At 35.1% G+C, this 19,648-nt stretch overlaps 1 pseudogene; it reads left to right on the top strand.

The window, feature by feature from the left end:
- Positions 1-152: 152 nt before the first annotated feature.
- On the top strand, positions 153-18,258 carry LOC114488784 (annotated as a pseudogene).
- The last annotated feature ends 1,390 nt before the right edge of the window (positions 18,259-19,648 follow it).

Below are 19,648 nucleotides of genomic sequence, written 5' to 3'. Positions count from 1 at the left end.
ATATACATGTAATTATATAATGTATATAGTTATATATGTATAATTTTAAAATAATCTGTGTGTGTGTATATGTGTATATATACAATTTTATCCTCACCTGAGATAATTTTTTTTTATTGCTTTTAGAAAGAGAGGGAGAAAGAGAAACATCAATGCATGACAGACACATTGATTCGTTGCCTTCTGTACGTGCCCAGACTGAGGACTGCACCAGACTGGTGATCACACTAGACTGTGGATTGTGCTGGACTGGGGATTGTGTGTTCCTGGATCCAAACCAGGATGGAGACAGAGGATGGAACCTGAAACCTGGGTATGTGCTCTGATCAGGAATTGAACCCACAACCTTTAAGTTATGGGATTATGCTCCAACCAACAGGGCTACACTGGCCAGGGTTAAAAAATATATTTTTAAAACAACTGATGGGTCAAAGGATTATAAAAGAAAAAGTTTTCTGATTGACTAACATTTAAAATACAGCATATCAAATTAGTGGGATGCAGCTAACACAGTGTTAGAGAGTCATAGCTTTAAATGATATGCTATATTACAGAGATGGAAGGTCTAAAATCAATAATTTGTCATTCTTTCTTAAGAAGTTACAAAATAAAAGCAGAATAAAAATTATAATTAGAAATGAGGAACTGATAAAGATAAAAGCAGAAACCAATTAAACAAAACCCAGGAAAAATAGTAAAAAGGAAGTATGAATCCAAAAGCTTTTCCTTTGAAGAGATAAACAAAATTGATGAGCCTCTAGTCAGGCTGTTCAAGAAAAAAAGTAAAAGGACATAAATTACCACAATTATAAATGAGAGTGTTTCACTAGAAATGCTACAGACATTGAATGATAATAAAGGACCATTATGAACAACCTCATGCTAAAAAAATTAATGATTTAGATGAAATAAAAATTTCTTAAAGGAATCATGATATTTGTGAACCTAGCCCAAGAAAATGTAGAAAAATCTGAATAGTTCTACATCTATTAGAGAAATTGAATTAATTATTAGAAGGTGCTCCACAATATAAACTTCAGCTTGAGATAGCTGGAATTAATTCTATCAGATTTTTAAAGAAGCAATAACAGCAATCATACACAAACTCTTACAGCAAGCAGAGGGGTAGCATGGACGTTTTGATGATGTTAAATTCTTCCAATCCGTGAACACAGTACACGCTGCCATTTGTTTGTGCCTTCCTTATTTTCTTTCTTTGGTGTTGTATAGTTTTCTGAGTACAGGTCTTTTACCTCCTTGATTAGGTTTATTCCCAGGTATTTTACTTTTCTTGCTGCTATATCAAATGGGATTTTTTTCCTGATTTCTGTTTCTGATATTTCATTGTCAGAATACAAAAATGCCTTTGATTTCTGAATATTGACTTTGTCTCCCGCTGTTTTGCCAAATTCACTTATTAGGTTGAATAGTTTTTTTGGTGGAGTCTACAGGATTTTCTATGTACACTGTCATGTCATCTGCAAACAATGACAGTTTTGCTTTCTCCTTTCCAATTTCGATGCCTTTTATCTCCTTTCTTGTTTGATGGTTGTGGCTAGGACTTCCAATATTATGTTGAAAAGAAGCAGTGAAAGTGGACTTCACTGCTGGGACTATACCCTAAGAACTCTGAAACACCAATTCAAAAAACCTATACACCCCAATGCTCATAGGAGCATTATGTACAATAGTCAAGTGCTAGAAGCAACCTAAGTGCCTGTAAGTAATGAGTGGATCAAAAAAGTATAGTACATTTACATGATAAAATACCATGCAGCAGAAAGAAAGAAGGAGCTCCTACCCTTTGTGACAACATGGATGGATCTAGAGAGCATCATGCTAAGTGAAATAAGCCAGGTGGTGAAAGGCAAACACCATATGATATCACCTTTCAGTGGAACTTAATGAAACAAACAAGCAGGGAAAATATAACCAGAGACAAATTAAGAACAAACTCACAGTAACCAGAGGGGAGGTGGGAGGGGATAATGGGGAGGAAAGGGGGAAGGGTTTTCAGGAAAATCTAGAAAAGACACATGGACAAAACCAAAGAGGGGTGGAATCAAGGGTGGGAGGTGGGGATGTCTGGGGTGGGGGGAGTAGTGGGGGAAAAATGGAGTTAACTACTTGAACAACAATATAAAAACAAATAAATTAATTCATTAATTAATTAGAAAACAACAAAAACACATAAAAACAAACAAAAAGAAAGCAGAGAGGAAGTCATTATTTCCCAATTCATATTCTGAAGCCAAATACTGATGTGAAATCCAAAGATATCACAACAAAGAGCAGAACAGATATAAATCCCTCATAAACTCACATGTAAAAATCTCTAGTGTCACAGGTTCGATTCTCAATCAGGGTACATGCCTGGGTTGCAGGCCATGACCCCCAGCAACTGCACATTGATGTTTCTCTCTCTCTTTCAACCTCCCTCCCTTCCCTCTCTAAAAATAAATAAATAAAATCTTTTAAAAAAATCTCTAATGCCTGGGTGGCATGGCTAAGTGGATTGAGCACAGGCTGCGAACCAAAGTATCGCAGGTTTGATTCCCAGTCAGGGCACATGCCTGGGTTGCAGGCCATGGTCCCCAGCAACCACACATTGATGTTTCTCTCTTTCTTTCTTCCTCCCTTCCCTCTTTAAAAAATAAAAAAAAATCTCTAACAAAACTTTTTAAGATTATATTCAACAATATATAAATTAATAACACATCTGACTAAATAGGATTTTCCTAAGGAAGGCAAGGTTGATTTGACATCCCAAAATTGTTTATTGCAATTTAGTACATTAATAGAATAAAGCAGTAAAAGTGTATGATAATTTCAATAGGTCCAGAAATGCATGTCAGAAATTCAATACTCATTTATTTTAAAAATTAAAATGCTAGCAAACAAGAAATAGGAGGGAATTTCTTCAGCCAGATTAAGGGTATCTCTAAAACCTTGTAGCTAACATTATACTCAACAGTGAAAGGCTCAATGACTTCCATTTAATATCAAGTCCAGTCAAGGCTTTAATCAACATTGTACTATCAGTTCTATCCCTTGATATTTGTCAAGGTAAAGAAACAAAAAACCCATAACAATGGAAATGGAAGAAATAAAACTCTGAAGAAAACATAATTGTGTGCAAAGAAAAATGTAATAAACTGATATGCTACTAAGTTAGTATATCAAGGTTGTATATGCAAGGTTAGTGTAGAGCTGTAAACTGTGTTTAATATACTTGCTATCAATGATTAGTAAAAAAATTAAAAATCAACTCCAATTACAATGGCACTAAGAAAAATAAAATACTGAAGAATAAATTCAGAAATTAGAATATATAAAGAATACATATTCCAACTCAATAATAAGACAAACAATACTAATTAACATGGGCAAAATTTAAGCAGACTGCACAAAAGAAGATACATGGATGGGCAACAAGCAGATGGCAAAAGGTGTTCAAGTCTTTAGTCATTATGGAAATGCAAATTCAAACCATAATACATCCACTAGACTAAAGTCAAAAGGTCTAACAATGCCCATTGTGAAAAAGTATGTGGAATGATTGGAACTTTTATAGCTTGCTGGTGGGTTTGCAAAAATGACAGAGCCACTGTGGAAAACATGGCAGTATTTTATGAAGTTAAATACATAATTCCCATGTGACCCAGCAATTTCCCTTCTAGACATTTGCCCAAGGGAAGTGAAAGCATTTATCCACATAAATATTTCTATCTAAATCTTCATAGAAACATATTTATAATGGCAGAGAACTAGCATTACTACATAATGGAAGTAAATATTTGCAATACATATATCTCAATAATGACATATCTAGAATACATAAACAATTCCTCTAAAGTAACAAAAAGACAACTCAGTAAAATTTGCCAAAAGACCTAAAGAAACATTGCAGAAGTACATATTTTATTGTCCAGAAAGCACATGAAAACTGCTCAAGGTAATTAGTCAACTAGAGAAATGCAAATTGAAATCACAATGAGATATTATTTCATAATCAGTAAAATGACTAAAAATAAACAAGAAGCAAATAATAAGATATTTTGCTAACAGATAATATGATATAATAACAAATAATAAATTACAACAAATGTTGGAAAATATGTGATAAAGTGGAATTCTCATACATTGCTTATGGAAAGCACACCTATCAAACATCTAGTGATTCCAGTCCACACCTAAGTAAATAAGAACAAACAAAAGCATGTATCCACAAAAGGTGCTTGTAGCATCTTTTTCGTCTGTGCTCCTTTTTTTATTACTATTTCACAGATTAGGAAATTGAGGATCTGAGGGATTAAATAATTTGCCCAAGGCCACACAACTACTAATGGTGACATCAGAAATTAAACCTATATGATCCAGGTCCACAATGTAAACTCTGAACTATGATGCCTAGGGTCTCTTGAAATTAGTGTAGACTCATAAAAAAATGAAGTCAGATAGTAGAGAAGAATAATCAAGTGAAAAAAATCTCATCTCCCTATCCATCGTATCTATTAACTATAGTTAATAGTGTTTTTAGCTCTCTTGAAGAACATATTCTATCATAAACACATTTGTATTATATCACATTACATTGTATTACAGTATATTATATAAAATCTTATATGTCTCATATACTTTTATACAAATTAAGGATTTTTATAACTATAGTACTACAACTTACATTTTTATACTTAATATGTTTGGATACTTTTTTTGGTTAGCACATGTTAGATATACCTTTTAAAGTTATCTTTGAAAGAGTATAATATTTAAGTATGTGTTGGTTCACACACTCTGAAGCTTCCAGGTAAAATTTGAAATGGGCCCCCTATACACAAGGGTAGGGAGAGACAGAAGAGGCAGGTCATTTGAGATTTATAGATGGCAGGTTTAATAAGCAAGGGAACTTACATTTGAGGCTTGGTGTGGTGACCACAGATGAGTAGATTTCTTCACCCACCTGCCAAATCTAAAATGTTTATATAGAGCCTGAGATGGGTTCTCTCTTGTATTCAATCCAGGTTTCTCAACACCACCTTGTTCTCTCAAGGCTACCTCCTTGTAAACAGTTTTCACTATGGGAACGGTGGGTAGAAAGAACCTTCCAAGGGACTGGGAGAGGGTGAGGAGCCTCTGATTGCCTGAGCCTGGCTGGAGGGTCAACTGGCCCTCATGGCTTCTCTATGAACCTCATCCAACAATGTGCACCATCATATACTTACCAAGTTCTTTCATGATAAACATTGAAGGCTTTTCAGTTTAATCTTTTTTTTAAAACTCCTATTAATAGTGTGATAATGAATATATGAGGTCTGTCCAGAAAAATTCCAACCATTGTTAATATAACAAGAACAGCCTCTGCAACATTGATATAGCCTGGCAGCCAAGAAGATTGGACTAGAATGCTCAAGCATGAACAATGACAACTTCAGAGTTAAAGAGGTAAAGGGTATGTAAAAAACAAACAAACCATGGTACCTTCATTGTATTAGTCAGTGGGAGCAGTAGACACCATTGAGTGAGCATGTGTACTATGTGGCTATCACATTCAAAATGACTGAGTGAGCAGAGCAATGAATCTGCATCAAATTTTGTGTTAAGCTTGTACATTCATCCACAGAAACTATTCAGATGATTCAGAAGGCTGCAGCTATGGGCAACTGATGATTGGCAACTTCATCATGATGATGTGCCCACTCATGCATCACTTCTAGTGCAGACTTTTTTGGTGAAACATCAAATCAGGTGACTTGACTCCCCCTATAGTCCAGATTTGGCAACCTACAACTTTTGGCTTCTCCCAAGACTAAAATAACCTTTGAAAGGGAAGAGATTTCAGACCATCAATGAGATTCAGGCAAATACAACGAGGCAGCTGATGGAGACTGGGAGAACTGTGTGAGGTGATGCCTATTTGAAGGGGACTGAGATGTCACTGCCTTAGGTACAATGTTTCTTGTATATTTGTATCTTCAATAAATGTCTCTATTTTTCATATTACATGACTGAATAACTTCTGGACAGACCTTGTACTTGTGTGGATGTTTTAGGGAACTTTGGCTGATATATCTGCAGAAAACTTTCTTCTTGGAAGAGAAAATGCTGAGGTAAGTAAGGTATGAGTGTTTAAAATTTTGATAGACATTACTAAATAGCTTTCCAAAATGGCTGTGCTAATTAACACTCTCCCCTATAGTATAGGAGAGTATATATTTCTAGCCCAGACTTTTGTCAACACTATTATAATTTTAATCAGTTCAATTTAATAAGATGATTGCCTAAAATTATGTATTTAAATATGAATGAAACTGAGTATCTTTTCAGATGTGTACATTTTTATAAATGTACATCTACATCTTTGTGCTCTATGCACATTTTATTATTGATTATTCATATTTTCTTGTTGATATTAAAATACTTTTTTGTTAAGGAAAGTTTGCCTTTGTCATAAATGTTGCAGATAATTTCCTCATTTATTTACATTACTTATTCCTTCAGATATGTCTTTCTACCTTTATGAAATCATGTTCAGGATACTTCCCTATTGAATACTTGAACATAAAGTCTCCTATATTTTATTCCAAAACTTTCATTCTATTTTTTTATATTTAAAATTATAAACCTTTACTATATCTCAAATATATTTTAGTGTAAGTACTGAACCAATAATATGCTGGAGTTCCACTTTGCTGGTACCAGTACTGGCCAATCGCACCAAGAAAAAGACTAATAATATACAGGGTCTGGCACAAATACTGCACCCCTTTTTTGTTACACAATCTTTTATTATAAAATCATGAGCATGTAATTCTGTAACATAGCAATATCACACTCAAGCACACCACGTGACATTTTAGGTGAAATGTTCAAATTAAAACTATAAATTATTACACCCATATTATTACCCTACCAACCACATTCAAGCAGGTGTTATTTCTTCTGAATTCTGTATGTTTTCTCCCACTAATTTAGATTATACTTTGATATATACTAAATTTCTATTTTTAAAATTTACATTTGGAGATCATAAAATCTCCAATGACTTATTTTATCCCACATCCTAAGTATTTTCTAGCCTTTTAATTTTCTTCTTTGTACTTTTGCCTATTCTGTTTCTTGTATTTAATATGTCAAAATAAACTTATCATTTCCCCCTTCTTTTGTATTCCTGGTTTGTAATTTTAACCTCCTTGAATTGAATAGTTAACATATTTTCTTTTTTGTTCATTGTTATAATACGTAACGATACAAATCTTCCAACAGACACAAAGTGAGTCTTGACCTATGGGTTTTGATATATGATATTTTTACTAATGTTGTTTTCTAGATAGTTCATTATCTTTTGATTTCCACTCTGAACTAAAAGTTAAAAAATTTCGTCTTTTAATAGTTGGTCATTTTGTTTTTGTAGCTGTTTGTGTTTCTGGTCATATTATAATATGGTTAGTAAATGTTATCTGCACAATTTCAGCATTTTTTATTTGAACTTGTGGTAGTGTTTTTAGATTAACATACAGTAAATTTTTATAAATGTCCTTTGACTATATCATATGTTCTATTATCAGAGATTTTAAAATATGTAATGTCATATTAATCAATACTATAGGGTTTAGATTTTTATATATTTTTATTATGAACAGGGAAAAGTAAATTAAAATGTTCTATCGCTATTCTCTAGATTTGATTTTTTCCTTGTACTTGCTGCAGTCTTGGCTTTGTGTTTTAATGTTATGTTAATTTCTGGCTTAAAGAAAAATGACAGCAATATACTAACTGTTAATTATATTCTTTATTATTGAAAACTCTCCCTTCTGTTACATTTAATGCATTAATTCCCTGAATCAAACTTGTTTGATCTAGTTATAAAGATGTCAGCTTTCCTTGCAATAGCATTTGCCTGGTTTATCTTTGTCCTCCTTTTGCTTTGAATATTTTGATTCATTTATCTTAGATGTATTTGTTGTCTATGACATATAGTTTTGCCTTTTTTTCTTTGGTAAATACAAACTTAGTACATATTTTTATAGGGAAATTTATCAATTACATTTATCTGTATTGTATTTGACATTAATTAATACATATTTTGTATTTTTAAGTTTTATTATAATACATCTTACTATTTTTTCTATATTTTGCCATATGCTGTATGTTTTGCTTTCAATCCCATTTCTCTCAATTTGAAAATCATATGGTTATTTTTTCTTATTACTTCCTGTGATGGTTTTATTTATATATTTAAATAATACACTAATGTATTTATTTCATACATTTTAATTTTAAATATGAACATTATATGTTACATTTCTTTTCTCAAATATGAGGAATTCATTAACTCCCACCTCTTTTCTACTCCTCTCCTTAGACTTTTATTGTAATGCTGGAATTTTGGTCTAATTCATTGCAGTATATTATTATTTTTATTGGGTGTATTTTTTCTCTCAGTGTCTATCATTTTCATCAAACATAATTCACACATTTATGTAGCCATGACTCAATATTTCCATAAGCTATGGTATTTTTATTCCCAATCCTTTTGTGTTATAGTGGCTCCATTTCCAAGTTTTGTTTTTGTTTTATTCAGTCTTTGGTTAGAATCCCTCCATTAAGTTGATTTTCAAAGATTTATGTTTACAATATATCTTGATTTGTTATACGATATCAATCTTTATACATTCAAAATGATTTAATTATATATAAAATCTTGATTTGTATCTTTTCTTTATCCACTCAGAATTCAGAACTTATAGATGTTATTCTTATGTTTATTTGGAAGTAAATACTAATGTCCTAAAGTCTGAGGACTTTTTTTTTAACTCTTGATAAGTGAACTGCTTTTTTTCCTATCAAAATGACATGAGAATTTATCTTTAAATTGAAGTCTAAATACATTAAACAAAACTTTCAATGAAAGTGATAGAAATTAAATTTGAACTGACATAAACACAAAAAAGAGTTTGAAAGATCGCACAGATGAACTGGAAAGGGGAGGGATATTAGTACTTTTAAGGATGACTGTCATAAGTACTCAATTTATCAGGTTTTTCTTATTTGTTTCTACACTATGCTTTGTGCTGAAGACTTCTATGGGGAATATGATTATGAGCAGCTCCAGACACACATTCTCAAGGGTTAGCAACAAAAAAGGAAAGCTATTATCTTCTAGATCCACCTTGAAAAATATCATGAAGTCTCTGATTTATCTGAGGGTAACCTCCTTATGGACCTGTCAGGGTGGACATTATCTGAACAAACTAGCTCTGTGATCTTGCTCCACCAAGCACCAAAGGTGCTATGCTGGTGCATCCCCACTGTAATTGACTTCGCAGAATATATTTAAAAATTTTGAGAGTTACTTTAATCAGAAGAATAGTTGTGAATTTCATTATGTTCACCAAATATCACTTATTATTTGAGATTTTTATTCACTTTTTTACTGAAAAATAGCATAGATTATGAATCTGCAGATTCAGATATTATTTTGCTTCAGAATAATTTTCTTTGATTAAGTCCCATCACTTTTGCTTGGGTTCCTTTTCTTGCTTGTAAATATATGTCATTTTATTATGCCAAGAAATTCAACCTTTTCCTTTCTGATGCCCCTTTGAGACAATGCAATAGGTATTCTCTTTATTCTCAAAGGTTTATGAATGTATTTTGTTAAATAAAAGACAATGTATAATTTAACTATTACCATACAAATGTGTCAAAATCTTAGTTCTACACAAAAATAAGTATTTTATCCTCATGGATCTTAGTTATGCTTGGACAGACTTGGTTGGGCTAAACTTCAAACTGAAGGTTTTATTCAGATCATCTTCAAGTATCACTCACTCTTCTTGGACCCCAAACCTACCCAAGGCATATTCTTCACAAATTAAAGGCAGGAGTACAAGAATGCAAAATTCAGTTGAAAAGAACTTAAGCCTTTGCTAATGTCACATCCACTTACATCTTATGCTCAAAGCAAAGTTTGTGATCAAGCCCAAAGTAACAGTTGGTTAGTTCAGTCCTTCCAGCCATGACAGGAGTGTAAATGTATAATATTATTGCAGGAGAGTTAAGAATTGAGAAAAATGATTCAATGTTTTGCAGCTTCTTTGTTGTTCAAAACTATTCACATGTAAAATATACTCATCGCTATGCAAAGACCGCCAAAATTTTTGTGTAATCATAGCAGCAGGCTCAAAGTCTAGAATCAGAGGATCTACATTATGTCCAGATATAGTTTCTTGTGATCCAGAAACCTATGAACTAATTAAAAGTTCACCAGTGTCCAAATTATTGCTTATATAACATGGATGGGGAAAATATCATAACAATTCCCATTCAAAAAGAATGATAATGGGATGCACATATCAGTCAATGGTCCATTGAAATTTTATATTCCTGTTGAACAAATATTGCCAAGTCCACCTAGCCTGGGTCAGGCAACAATCCTTAATTAGGTCCTCTGTCTGTTCTCTGGAAGTTGTTCTCACAGCTCCTTTCCTGTCATTTTGGATGTCTTTCCTTTTCCCAAAATCTCCTTGGTTGCTTCTGAAGAACACATAGGAAAATATGCTTTTGTTTAGAGCACAAGTGGTTTTCGAACCTTCTTTCTCCATGTAAAAAGTAGGAGACTTGAAGGTCTTTTTATATCTTGAACATTTTCAGTCTCTTTTAGTCCAGACTAGAGAGATTTTGCCAACACAACTCTTTGAAAAACTGTAAAATTTCCATGTATTTGAATTTAGTCTCATACAATAGCTACAACCACAATTATTTCTGAGATGTGCCTCTCATTTTAATTGTGATTATAGTTTCCTCAGAAGTATAAGATGCCTGGTAGACCACACTTTTGAGTTTTCTAGGAGCTCCCCTTTCTTGTTCAGTTACAGAGATTTACTAAATGTTCATTTAAGTTCTCTCAAACATTTTAAAAATAGTATTGTAACTATATATCTAATTTTGTCATACTTTGAAGCTATATTTTATTGGAAGTACCAGAGAATCATTCTTTCTCCTGAGGCTATATATTAATAATCATATATTTTATATGGTGAAAAATGTAAAATTTAATTTTTCAATTTTGCAATCCTAGCATTTCTGGGTTCTTCACATTTCCTCTGAATTCTATTTTTACCTTTCCAGTTTTTCCTGTCTTACAATATTTTATCAAATGCAGAGTCTAGTGACCTCTTTGGAATTTCAGAAGTCACTTCAAAATTTCAATCAACATGACAAATTCCTTAGATGCATTCTCTGTTTTCCTCATTATTAGTAGTGACAGTTTTGTCAAATGTTTGGCCACTATATGGCACAGGTTGACACTTTTTCAATTTCTTATTACTTTCCTAATAGTCTTTCAGTCTTTCTCACCTCCTATTATAGTGTGCTTGCCACATGCTACCCAGTTCCCCAATCCCTGCCACCAGTTTTTTTTTTTTTCAATAGCTGCTCTCCTTGGAAGAAATTGTGAGACTGATGATGCATAATCAACTACCCTAAAACTCAGTGGCTTACAACAATTAGCATATTTTCTTACCCATGCCATTGTGGGGTATCTATAGTTCTACTGATCCAGACTGGGTTTGGCTGCTCCAAGCTTCAGATTAGATTGAGGTCTGCAAAATGTGACCTTCATTTCTCATAAACCAGCAGCACCTACCTAAGGCATGATTTTCTTATGACTAAAAGTGAGAGTTCAAGAAGGCAAATCCACATATGCAAACACACTTCAAGCTTTTGATTATGTCACATATGGTAACATATGTCACATCTTATGGCCAAAGCAAGTTAGTTGTGCAAGTTCAAAGAAAGGAGGTGAGAAATTTTACTGTTCACACAACAAAGGTATAATGGTGATATGGATGGATATCAATATTAGAGGGGTTTGAATACTTTGGAGCTATAATTCAGTCTACATAAAGGTTTTGTTTTTAAGGGGAATTCAATAGAGAATTTTCTAAAATCCTAATATTTTCCTCTTGTATCTTAATCAAGGCTTACTTATATTCAAAATTTTTGAAAGTAGATAGCAGTAAGAAGAGCATTATCTAATTTTCATGTTAATACCATATAGATTTTCATATATCAATCTTCTCATATGTCATTGTGACTGTTCATATCTCTATAACTGGCTTTTATGTTTCTAATGAGAGCTAATCAGAACCAGTTTAAGAGCAATTGTTGGAGTTCCAGTATTTCATAAGATGGTAACAACAGTCCAAGTCAAGATTTCTATACATCCTAAAAAATAACCATTGAGATCAAAAGTAAGAATAATTAAAACCACCCAGGACACAGAGAATACTACAAATCTTAAGTCATGGATAAGTAGGCTGATAAACACCCAAATAATACAGATATAGCTTCAGAGTTTACGCTTATGGGGGGATAAAGGTGGGATGAAGACACATAAACAAGGAGACCAAGAATAATGGAGCACAGATAAAACTATACTCAGAAATAAAGTCCTACATTTAGTAAGAAAATATTAAAGATAACTTTGTGACCAGTAACTCAGACAGTGGTTATTAAAGAATTGAACACAATTCTTTGAAGACTCAAGGTGACAGGCTCAGAAGGTACTGCTTCTGGTAAAAAAAAAAAAAAAAGGGGGGGAAACCTGGAAAGGGGATTCAAACTTTTGAGACTTTGTAGTTACAGTGAAAAAAGAAATATATGGTAAAGAGTATTATTAAGAAACTCAAGGACAGTAAGTGTGAATCAAGGATTGTGTATCCATCCAAGCTTTTTTTAAAAAAAATATCAAAGGTATATAAAAATAGCTTTACTCTATAGAACCAACCAAACAGCATCAGAAAAATCAAAAAACACAGCTACCTTATCCTAAAAGAATATATTTTCTTATATTAAGAGACCATATTTGTCAATGAAACATTGGACAGGGTTTAATCTCCAAATATAAGAACTCATATGACTCAACACCAAGAAGACAAACAATCCAATTAAAAAATGGGCAAAGCACCTGAATAGACACTTCTCCAAGGAGGACATAGAGATGGCCCATAGACATATGAAAAAATGTTGAACATCACTAGCCATCAGAGGGATGCAAATTAAAATCACAATGAAGCCCTGGCTGGCGTAGCTCAGTGGATTGAGCTTGGGCTGGGAACCAAAGTGTCCCAGGTTCGATTCCCAGCCAGGGTACATGCCTGGGTTGCAGGCCATAACCCCCAGCAACCGCACATTGATGTTTCTCTCTCTCTCTCTCTCTATCTCCCTCCCTTCCCTCTCTAAAAATAAGTAAATAAAATCTTAAAAAAAAAATCACAATGAGACAGATGCCAAATAGGAGAGGAAGGAGGGAATGGTGCAAAGAAAGGAAGGGGATTAGTCAAATAACATATATGAATGACCCATGAGCATCGACAATAGTGTAGGGATTGATTGTGGGAGTGGGAGGTGGGTTGGGTAAAAGAGGGAAAATGGGGGAAGTTAGGGAAACTGTAATAGAATAAATTAGAATAAAATTAAATAAAAATAGAAAATAAAATAAAATAACTTAGAAAAAAAGAACAAGATCAATCACAGAATTCGCAAAGCTATCTAAAGATTTTCAGTCATCTCTGCATATAACTGCTTTCTAGTCCCAGAAGATAAGAGATCACAAATGAAGTGGTCATCCCTGTCCATAAGAAGAAAATAGAAAATAACAATAAATATTTTAAGTTTATAAAAATTGTCCAAAAGAATGTTCATGAAACAGAAGTAAACTATAACATAATACCTTAACATAAATTAAATGTTAAGGTAGCATTTGCAAATATGTAAAAATGATTTAAATCAGAAATTTTAAAACTCAGAAAACATTTGAAATAGTAATTAGAAAGCTCTGAAATAGGAACCATAATCAGTAATGAAATTGAAGTAAAATATAAAATTAATAAGAAATGAAGACAGAGCCCTGGAGGATGTGGCTGAGGTGGTTGAAGCATCGTTCTATACACCAAAAGGTCACTGGTTTGATTCCTGGTCAGGGCACATACCTGAGTTGTGGGTTTTATACCCTGTCAGGGAGTCAATGAGAGGCAGCCAGTTGATATTTCTCTCTCACATCCATGCTCCTCTCTCTAAAAGCAATTGAAACATGTCTGCAGGTGAAGATTTTAAAAGTGGTATAAAAGAATCAGATTACTTCTTGTCAGTCCATTTTTGCCTATGAAGTTTCCTTTGAGAAACAGCTGATAGTCTTATGGGTACTCCTTTGTAGGTAACTCTCTGATTTTCTCTTGCTCCTTTTAAGATTCTTTATCTTTAACCTTTAGCATTTTAATTATGATGTGTCTCAGTGTGGTCCTCTTTGGGTCCAACTCGTGTGGAACTTTCCATGCTTCCAGAACTTGCATGTCTATTTCCTTTGTTAAATTAGGGAAGTTTTCTTTCATTATTTTTTCAAACAAGTTTTCAATTTCTTGATCTTCCTCTTCTCCTTCTGGTACCCCTATGATTCAGATGTTGGCACACTTGGAGATGTCCCAGAGTCTTCTTATACTATTTTCATTTTTTTTTTTCAATTCTTATTTATTCTTTCTGTTCTGGTTGAATGTCTATTTCTTCCTTATGTTCCATATCATTGATTTGAGTCCTGGCTTCTTTCCCTTCACTGTTGGTTCCCTGCAGATTTTTCTTTCTTTCACTTAGTGTAACCTTCATTTCTTCCTTTATGTTGTTGCCTTACTCAGTGAGTTCTTTGAGCATCTCGATCACCAGTGTTTTGAACTCTGCATTTTATAGTTTGGTGTGTTGCAACCTTTCCAGGCCAGACAGGTTCACAGAAGGTAAATGGAAGAATATTCACGGAACCATCGGGATGTCTGACATGCCTTTATTCAAGGGTGGGCAACCCACACATGCTGCAAGCCAAATGTCTCCACATGGCGCTACCTAGCTCTGCATGTCACCTGTCCCTCAGCAGGAAATCCCAACTCCCTTGTATATTACATGCACACAAAGCCATTGGGAAGCCCGTATATTGTATAATACAGCAAAATTCGTATGCAAGCCCTCTCAAGGCTATGGGAACTGTTTATAGGACCAATTCTCAAGGCTATGGGAAGACAGCTTATCTTAGTTCCCCACACATCTGGGTGAGGCGGCCCCCAGCCCCTGGGGTCTGTGTGTTGTGGAGGCAATGAACAAATTCACACTGACTACAGAAGTCCTATGGAGAAAAAAGGACAGCATGGCTACTCTCTGAGCAAGAGAGAGGGCTCGACCCCTGCCTGGACAAGCTTTTATTGCTTTTCTGGGCACATTACATTGAGGATGGTCCTCATTTACTATGTACAAGTTCCCTTTAGGCGGTTACCTTTTACAGATAACAAAGGAGAAGATGTTGCTAATTATATCAAGGAAAAAAGATATTTGCAAATGCAAGGGAACAGGTGGTTGAAATGGTTACACTTCATCCTTGGGATGTTTAGCATAGATTTTAGGATGTTACTTAAAATATATGTAGTAAACATTTGCTGCCTCAATCAGGGTGAGGGAGTTTTAGCAAAAAGCAAGACTGAAAGCAGCCTAGGTACAATGCAGGCCCGATTCCCCACTGGAGAACCTATCCATGGGTGTGGGTCTTGTGTGCTGACCTCCCTCCCTGTCAGTTTTCTGATTTAGGGGCTGGGTTACATTCCCCATGACACATAGAATGGTTCCCTATATCTGGGTGAGGAAGCCAGTCTGCCTCCATTAACCCTACAGTTGGTTATTTCTATTTTGTTCAGTTCTTTTTTTATTGTTGTTCAATTACAGTTGTGCCCATTTTCTGCCCATTACTCTCTCCCACCCTACCCACCTCCCACCTCCCACATTGAATCCTCCCTCCCATTGTTGTCTTTGTCCATGGGTCCTTTATACATGTTCCTTGATGACCCTTCCCCTTCTTTGCCCCCTTATCTCCCTCACCCTTGTCCCCTGTGGTTAGTGTCAGTGTGTTTTTTTATTTCCATATCTCTGGTTCTATTTTGCTTGCTTGTTTGCTTTGTTGATTGGGTTCTACTTATTGGTGAGGTCACACGGTTTTTGTCTTTCACCAACTGGCTTATTTTACTTAGTGTAATGTTCTCTAGTTTTATCCATGTTGTTGTGAAGGGTAGGAGTTCATTGTTTCTTTCTGCTGCATAGTATTCCATTGTGCAAATATACCACTGTTTTTGATCCATTCATTTACTGATAGGCACTTAGACTCTTTCCAGCACTTAGATATCATTTAGTTCTTTTTCTGGCAAGAATTATTCAAAATGGTGAAAAGCAAGGACCTACAACCTAGATTACTCAATCCAGCAAAGCAATCATTTAGAATAGGACAGATAAAGTGCTTCCCAGAAAAGGTAAAGTTAAAGGAGTTCCGAATCACCAAGCTCTTATTATATGAAATGTTAAAGGGACTTATTTAAGAAAAAGATCAAAACTATGAACATTAAAATGCAACAAATTCATAACTATCAATGACTGAATTAAAATAAATCTAACTAAACAACCAGAACAGGAACAGAATCCTAGGCATGGAGAACATTTGGAGAGTTATCAGCTGGTGAAGATGAGGGAAAAGGTGCAAGGATTAAAAAGCATAATTGGTGCATACAAAACAGACAGGAGGATGTTAAGAATAGTATAGGAAATGGAGAAGCCAAAGAATTTATATGCACCACCCATGGACATGAATTCAGGTCAGGGGTGGGGACTGCTGGAGAGAAGGGAGGTGCTGGAGAGAGGGGGGCAAAGGGAGAAAAATTAGGGCAACTGTAATAATATAGTCAATCAAATATACTCTAAAAAAAAGAGTCAGGTTAAAAGTGATTAGCTGTTTTCTGCAGGGTGTGGTAGTGGTCATTTACTCAGAAGGGGGAATGGCTTTGGCCTTGTTTTTCCCGCTTATTTTCGCCTCCCTTTTTACTTTGTCAGTAGGGCACAGTTATGGGTCACAAAGAAGTAGCTGATGCCATGGTGCTGGTATCGTAATAGAAATTTTGATGACAAGAAGATCTTTATATAGCACCAAAAAGCAAAACATTTTAAATGCCATGTATGTCATAAGAAATGGTACATAGGACCTGCCTTGGCTATATATTGCATGCAGGTGCATAAAGAGGCATTAGATATTGTACTAAATATAATATCTGGAGAACAAACATAGAGCTGGAAATATATGAAGATATTTCAGAAAAAGACATGGATGAAACAAGATGACTTCTTGAACAGAAGAACACAGAAGAGTACAAAAAGAAAAAGAAGAAGCAACAAGATGATTCTGATGAATATGATGACTTTGCAGCTTCAACTTTATTTCAGCCATAGCCCGTTCAACCTCAGTGAGGTTATATACCCCCAGTGGCACAAACAGGACTACCACCAGTTCCAGGAGCACCAGGAATGCCTCCAGGCATACCTCCATTAATGCCAAGTATCCCTCACCTGATGCCAGGAATGCCACCTGTTATACCAGGCATGCTACCTGGAAAGACACCAATGGGTGGAATGATGCCACCTGGACCAGGAATACCACCTCTGATGCCTGCTATGCCACCAGGTATGCCCTCCCCTGTTCCACATTCTGGAATTCCTCCAATGACTCGAGTACAGGCCATTTCAGCACCAGGTATTCTTAATAAACCACATGCACCAACAGCAACAGTTCTTGCTCCATAGCCTCCCATTTCTAAGCCTCTTTTCCCCAGTGCTGGACAGGCTCAGGAAACTGTTCAAGAACTTGTTGGTACCGATTTCAAGCCCTTAATTAGTACCCCTGTAACAACTGAAGAACCCCCAAAGCCTACATTTCCTGCTTATGCGTAGTCCAGGGCTTCAACCGCTAGTAGAACAAATAGCATTGCAGCTAAACCAGCAGCTTTAATAACAAGTAAGCCCACTATTCTTAGAATAACCAGTGCAACCAGTAAATTGATCCATTCAGATGAGTATATATCATTGGAAGAGAGAAGAGCACTGTTATTTAAATATCACTATAATCTGTCTTATCCAGGGCAGGCTCCCATTGGTAACCCACTGGTTGGACCAATTGAAGGTATGATGCTATCAGAGCCAGGCATCCTACCACAAGAAACAAGACCCCTAATGCTGCCTCCTGGTCAGTATGGTGGTAATCATCAAGGCATGCCAGGTTACTTTCCTGGTGCTATGTCACCATATGGGCAGGGACTACCAGTAGTGCCCCCTTACCAAGGTGGGCCTCCTTGACCTCCAATGGGAATGAGACTTCCTGCAATGTCACAAAGTGGCCATTACTGATATCACTTCATCCAATCTACTAGGTTTAGAGATTAAATCTTTTCTTAACTTGTGCTGTTTATATAGCCAAATTCCATCAATAAGGCTTCATTATGACTTTAACACACATTATCTTCCCACATGTGCCAAAACTATTGGGCATTTATTTTACATGGGAAAAATTATTTGGGATAATAAAGCAGGAAATTTTTGTGGAATTGTAATTTATATTGTATGGCTTCTTTTTCATGTTTTATCTAGGTTCTTAGAAGTGAAGTATAGGAAATTGGGTTTGTTAAATTGTGAAGGCACTAGAATTACATGAACATATCACCTTAAAAAAGGTAAGTTCTGTAAGCTTACATTGCTATTTGTAAAGTTATGCCTTCACAGAATTTCAGATGCGATTGGACTTCATGTCCCCACCCTAGCTTGATGAGGACAGGAACTATTTCCAAGTACCTGTACATTGGAAATCTAAATGTGTAACAATATTTAACATATTTAGAGTTCCTCATGTTGCAGGGTTTATAAAATCTGGCCCACTAAGGTCATATGACTTTTCTATACTGTTAAACTTCATGTAATACAATGGAAGAAAAAAGAGTGATTGACAAATAAATTGGGGAAATAAAGACTAATGCATAATTAGATGCATTAGACTATAAGACTATAGTCTTATAGTCTAATGCATAAGACTGCATATAGTCTTATGCATACAGTCTTATAGTCAATGCATAAGACTATAATTGAAGTCCCTGAAAAAGTGGAATAGAATTATTTTTTAAATTATTTTTCAGGAAAATATCTAGAGTTCAAAGACCCGAATTTACTTATTAAAAGTGCCTACTATTTCTGGAAAAACTGGATCAGAAAAAGGACAAAACATATCCTAATACAATTCTTGGCTCTGAACTTCACAAGTGCTTTTCAGTTTTTTTCTCATGGGTGGGACAGATTGGCTAGAGTGGATTGCAGTTGGGTATTTCCCTTTCCCTGGTCTGTTAGGCTGTGATAATACCCCAGCAGCTCAACTAGTTTCTCCTCAGGACAGGCCTTGTTAACAAGAGCACAATGCTCTGCAGTATTTCAAAATGGTTCCTTTTTTCCTTCACCCTGTCAGAAGCAAGAAAGGATTATTCCCTGATATTTTATGTGGGAACTGGTTGAGCTCTTGGATGTAAGGTTTACAAAACTATGGGGATCTTCATGATTGGGCTCTTTGGTGTTTTAACTCTCAGAGTTGTCTGCAAGGAGCCTCCAGAAATTCATCACAGTTAAGGTTTTTCTAACCCAGCACTGGTTCCTGTGGTGGTTTCACCTAGTGAGTTTCAGCTCTGGTAAGCAGAACCTCCCTGGATTCACCTGTCTGTCTCTCTAGTCATGGGGACAGCAGTTGGACCTGTGCCCT

The sequence above is a fragment of the Phyllostomus discolor genome, chromosome 2, assembly GCF_004126475.2.
Source record: "Phyllostomus discolor isolate MPI-MPIP mPhyDis1 chromosome 2, mPhyDis1.pri.v3, whole genome shotgun sequence".
Taxonomy (NCBI): Eukaryota; Metazoa; Chordata; class Mammalia; order Chiroptera; family Phyllostomidae; genus Phyllostomus; species Phyllostomus discolor.
Note: the sequence above shows the minus strand (reverse complement) of the source record. Positions and strands in the feature narration are given on the sequence as shown.